Genomic DNA, 6,000 nt, shown 5'->3' on the forward strand with positions numbered 1-6,000 from the left:
TATTTATTTGAGCTGATGAAACTTCTTGTCATTGCCCAGGGTTAGGAACTCTGCACATGTGTTCTGAACCATCATTTCCAGGGCATGAGTGGGCTCAATATTCAGGACAAAGCAAACAAAACATTGTTAGAGTGGGAAGAGGGATTTCTACCCATATAAATTATACCCCGTTATCACCACATAGAGGGCAGTCACACGTCAGAACATTTCTCCTGAGGGCTAAGATAACTTCACTCCCTTTTTATTTCAACAGTCTGATCTTCCAGAGCTGTGCAATTTGTCTTTTCCATGCACGGGAAAGCTGTGGGGGGAAGCCACTCAGCCATAGGTCAGATGGGCAGAAATGTCTCCTGTGGAAAGACAGGAGACATTCAAAGACAGTGGAGGGAGTCTCTTTCACTGCCCCCATTCCTGCTAGATAATAGGGGAAATTCTCCTGAAAATTGAACTTGATGCAATAGGCAGATTTCATAGCTCCTTCCCAGGCTTTCCTTGTTGGGGAATGCTCATGATGGATAATACAGGAATGACCATAGTCCCTAGGAGTGGTCCCAGCTCTGCAGGGTGTCCCAGGAGCAGGGATCACCACTGTGTTCACAGCATCCAGCTCTTACTGGTGCGGAGAGCTGCGATCCTACAAACCACTGCTGTTTTTTAAGTTCACTTCCACAAGAGCCAAAAATGCCTGAGCAGGTAGAGCTCTTGAAGAGTTTGGGCTTGGATTAGGGACTTCAGAAGTTCCTTCCCTTCTGTGTTTCTGTTCTGTGACACAGTCATGATTCAAGGCATTGCACAGGGATTAGTGACCAGCAGAAGCCCCCTGTGTAGATGTCTGGTCCAGAAGGGATTTATTTCAAACCCAGAGCAGATAATACTGAAGTGTCTCTGCCAACTCACCTCCTGTTTGCCCCAAAGCAATCTCAGCCCATGCAGCCCTTGTCAGACAGGGACAAGGGAAATGTGCATGCCTTGAGCACTTCTCACCCAGGTAACCCACAGCCCAAACAGTGCTGCCACCATCACCATCCATCACAGCTACTGAAAACATCTCAGATACTTCTGCTGGCTGGCAGCTCTCTTGCTCCCTGAGACCCAGGAGGCCTCTGACACAGTTCAGAGAGCCAGGACTGGAGCACCAGAGCTTCTGGAAAAGAAAGGGACTTCATTTGATTGCTTTTTCTTCTCCTTTGGCAAATATTCCAGTGCAAATGGTGAAAACCTTTCAATTCGCTAAAATCTGCCCACGTGTGCTATTTCTTCCAAAGTCAGTCCCTTTTCTGGGAGTCTCTCCACAGGGATGATGGGCTACATTCTGTGTGTGTCCAATCCTGTTCTGGGGTAGAAGAATCAATGTAGCCACCCTTCTCAAAGGGCTGACAGAATTGGTGCTGGTCACTCCTGTGAGCATGTGGAGGAGCTGGAAGGGTTGGCTGGCAGGAAATTAACAGCAGTTTGTTTGTACTCTGAGCAGGCTGCCCTGGCCCTCAAGCTCTTCTTTTCTTTGGGCAAGTCCTGCAGGGCAGTAGTGCCCACCTACCCCCCCATTAGTGCCAGCCCCTTGGAGATCCTGCTCAGGTTACCCAAACAGCCAAGCCACAGTTGTAGAGGCTGTGGGCAGTGCCAAGGAGCATTCCAGCAGGGAAGGTGTTTTTATGCTTCCCCGGAGACTGAGTCACAGAATCATTTAGGTTGAAAAAGACCTTTGAGATCATTGAGCCCAAGCTATGCTCAACCCCCACCTCACCCAGCCCAGAGCACTGAGTGCCACATCCAGTTGTTCCTAGGGTTGAGGACTTCAAAGCTCCCTCGGCAGCCCCTTGCAATGTTTAATAACCCTTTCTATGAAGAAATGTCTCCTAATGTCCAAACTTCCCTTGCACACCTTGAGCCTTTTTTCCTGAGCACGCTAAAGCTGTAGAGGGCTCTGAGCCCTGACTGGACAGGGGTGGCCTCAGCAGGACCTGTCCCCATCGTAGCTGGTTGAGCTTGTGTGATCTGCAGGATTGAAGAGACAGTACACACCCAGTGCTGTGTCCTGAATCCCTCTCTTGCAGGGCAATGTCTGACTAACCCAAGCAGCCCCTCTCTGTGTAATCATGCAGGCCCTGGCAGCCAGGCTCAGCTTTCCTGCTCCAAACCAGGGGCTATGCCAGTGGTGATGGACAGACAGGGAAGGGACGTGAGGGAGCAGAGGGGAGGGTGTGTGTACCCCTTCCCCACAGCTTCTCTCACTCAGAAGGTGTTTATCCTAGTGACAAGTGCTATGGGCCTTTCATAACTGCTGCATTAGCAGAGGATCAAGTGGCACTTAATGGGAGCAGTCTGCCTCATAAAGTGTGATGGGAAAGGTCACCAAGGTCGAAGGGGAAACATTTTCAGCAGGCTGACACAAGCCTTGGCTTCTCCTGACAACAGGTGCCAGTTTGCTGGGCTGCTCTCCCCTCCTGCACTGCTGCTGCCCCGTCCTCTCCTGTGTGCTGGCTCCAGGCTCTGCAGCGGCGCCAGGAGTATCTGTGAGCTCGGTGTGTGGCACACAGGGAACAAACCTCCTGCAGAATGCAGGGAAAAGGGGATCTGAGGCCACCGGCTGGCTTCTGAACTAGGGAAAAAAGGGAGTTGAGGGTGTGATGCTTCCTTGTGAAGCTGCTCCAAACCAGGTTGAGCACTTCACTTTGAAAGGAATGAGAGGGACCTGTCTTTATAAACAAACTGTGGGTAAAGCTAGATACTGAGAGATGAAAGAAGCAATGGGAGGAACCATAAATCCCATAGGAAAAGAAAATGGGGGGAGGGGGGGTATACTTTAGAAGGGGGTCTGTCTGAGGCAATTTGGGAAGTCTGTACCTCTCAAGTACCTCAGCCAATGGGGAAAGAGAGAGGGAAATGTGGCTGGGAAATTAGGAGGCTGTGTCCTCTAAAAATTTGAGAGACTCCAGGGGAAATGCCCCATGGCCTCTCCCTTTATTCGAATAAGGTTACAGGACTCCTGTCTCCATTTTGGACATAAACCTCTGGTGTTTGTGATTAATTTGCCTGACAACTTCAATGCCACAATAAAGAGCTTCACTCCTTAAGGCCACTGGTTTTGCTGGGGTTTGTCTCTCCCTGTGCTGAACTTCTGTTGGGTTTGCTGAAATCGGGTTGCTGGGTCTCAGCCAATCTACAGTTTGAACACCCCCAGTTTGCCAAACCAGATGAAATCTTCCTGCTGCTCCTGGCAAGCCTGTCCCTGCAGTCAGACACGTATTGATGGCTTTGCAAGACTTCTTGCCCTCCTCTCTTGCTGCTTTGGTGTCCCATCTGTCTTACACAGTTTCATTTGGGACAATGCAGGGTATTCAGTCCAGGCCAAGTTGCTGATGACAAGCTAATTAAAGACCAAGCAAGGGAGGAGCAGCCTAATGAGGGAGAAGTGGGAGGAAGGGCAGTTTGCCAGGACTGTGCTGGGAGACTCTGGCTCAGTGGAACTAACTGAGTGCTGTAATTGATGGTTCAGGGGAGGCCCTCCTCACACAGACTGTAGGGCAGAGGAACGGAGACCTGCTTCGGTGGCCTGTTCTGGGAGACTGGGATGGGATCACACCTTCCCAGCTCCAGGGTTTGCTCTGCAGGGTCAATCCTTAGCTTTAACATGGAGTTAACTCTCCTACACCGTTGAAAATAGGAGACCTGCAGAGCACTGTATGGCCATGTCAGTGCAAACAAAAAGCCAGGAGCAGGAGTGGCATCTTCTCAGGACCAGCAGTACTCAGGCTGGAGATCCTGTGACCATGAGCCACAAGATCACAGAATCATTCATGCCGAAAAGATCTCCAAGATCATCCAGTGCAACCATTAACCCAGCTCTGCACAAGCCACCACCAACACACATCCCTAAGCTCCACATCCACTTGTTTTCTGGATACTTCCAGGGATGGTGACTCCACCACTGCCCCAGACAGGTGTGCTAGGGCTTGATCACCCTCTCAGTGAAGAAATTTTTCCTAATATTCAATTTAAGCAGGCCCTGGCTATTTCCCTTCCTGCAGTCTCGTGAAAGGAATGGGGCATGAAATGGAGGTGGATTCTGGCGCTGGCAGGAATAGAGGCTCTGCTGGAAGATGTCATTTGGAATCAGCATGCTGGGAACTCAGGGGTTACCCCAAGTACTCTCAGGAAGTCAGCACAAACAGTTAGGTGCTGCAAGTGGTGATGGGGCTGTGCCAGAGCTGTGTTAGCATGGCACTGGTCTTAGCACCTCAGCCTGGGTCCCCTTCACCTTCTTCATCCAAAGTAATCAAAGCAAGGCAATTCCTTGCCTTTGGGGAATGATGGAGTGTGAGAAAACATCATTTATTAGTATGAAGAGAGTTTTATTTGGCTTGCTTTCTGCTGTTTCCATGCTGAATTTCCTTTCTGAACAGTGGCACTGAGACTTCTTTGATTCACAATCAAGTTATTCAGTGCATCTCATCAAACATGGGGAAAGGACTGAGAGCTTCTGTATGCTCTCTGTAGCTCCAAAAGGGACTGTGGACTGTAGAATGGTTGTGTCTTGTGTGTTTTGTTCTGAAATTCGGAGAAAGATTTTCCTAGCCTTTGCCTCAGGAATGCTCATTTCTCAAGTGAAACGATGCAAGAGTTCTGCGTTTCCCACCTCCTCAGGAAAGCCTGGGGATTTTTTGCTGCAGCAGACTGCTCCTAACCATAAGGCATGGCCCAAAAGCTGTTGTAGCTGTTGTGTTTGGCACAGGCTCTGCCAGGGATCTGTTTGCAGGGAGAGCTCTGTTCTTGAGGCCAAGTGCCCAGGGCAGTCAGTGGGTGCAGCCACCTGCACTGCCCTCCCTGCGCCTGCGACCTCTCCTCACAGCTTCTAAAATTCCTCTCACCACGGGGGGGCATTTCCTTATTATCAACACCTGCTTGGACATGCAGAGGCACTGACCCCTTCCAGAGCCGCTGGGACCGAAAGCTTTGGGGCATAACTCTGTGGAGGTGTTAAAGCTGGCTGTGAGTAATTTATGGTCTGCAGCAGGGACACAGCCCCTGCATGCAGGGTGCTGGGGCAGGAGCTCTGCTGTCAGCTGGGTGTACAGGGGGGAGGAGGGGACATTCCTTGGTCACAGCTTCCCACACTCTCCATCACAAGTCAGCAGACTCATGAACCCCAGGAATCTGTGGTGATTCTGAGGCCCCAGAGCCCCCAGCAGGTCCCATGAAATGCTGTCAGAGACACCCGCACACAAATGATGGAAGAACCATCACAGCAGAGAACAGACACACACAAAAGGTGTATTTCTGTTTGGATGAAACACCCATCTGGGATTTCTGTCTAAAGGACATGGAGGTCTTACAGTGGGTAAGAATTGGTACCTTCTGTTCCAAGGGCTTCTCTGGCAGGGTGTTGGCAGCCTGCAAGTTTGCTGTGACACTGCCTTGTTCACCCAAATGAGTGCACTGGAGTATCCAGAGCTGTGCCCATGGCCCTGCTGCTGGGCTGGGACACAGGAGCCATCGTGCTGTGCACACAGTTCACTGTAGGTTGGCAATTCAAAGAGAATGTCCAAGGGTCAGGACAACAAATTGCCAAAATAGTTGTATAGCAAGTCACCCCCAACTGGCATTTACTGCAGCCAAGAGTTTCTGACCTCAGTGTCTCCTGGCCATTTGTCCTCCCAGATCTTCTGACCTTAGAAAAGGCCTCTGAATTTGAGTGGCAGAAAGCTGTGACACCAAGTTCCCATTATAAAATAAATCTATGGTAACTGTGTCAGACACTCCACCTTGTTATTCCAACAAGGAGGCTGGACTAACCACATCTGGTGGTTAAAAGTCTCCTGATATTCCTCTTTATGGACAGTTATTTTTTTTGTCCTTCTCTTACCTTGTGTCCCCTTTTGTTATTTACCTTTGTAAGATATTTAGTATTTTTTATCACCCTTCTCTCTTTTGTTGAGTTGAACAAAGTAACCTTACTCACTCTATTTTAATACAACTTGTCCTCCCCTGGCTAAGCAGCCC

The sequence above is a fragment of the Pyrgilauda ruficollis genome, unplaced genomic scaffold (genome assembly GCF_017590135.1).
Source record: "Pyrgilauda ruficollis isolate IOZ18807 unplaced genomic scaffold, ASM1759013v1 scaffold95, whole genome shotgun sequence".
Lineage (NCBI taxonomy): Eukaryota > Metazoa > Chordata > Aves > Passeriformes > Passeridae > Pyrgilauda > Pyrgilauda ruficollis.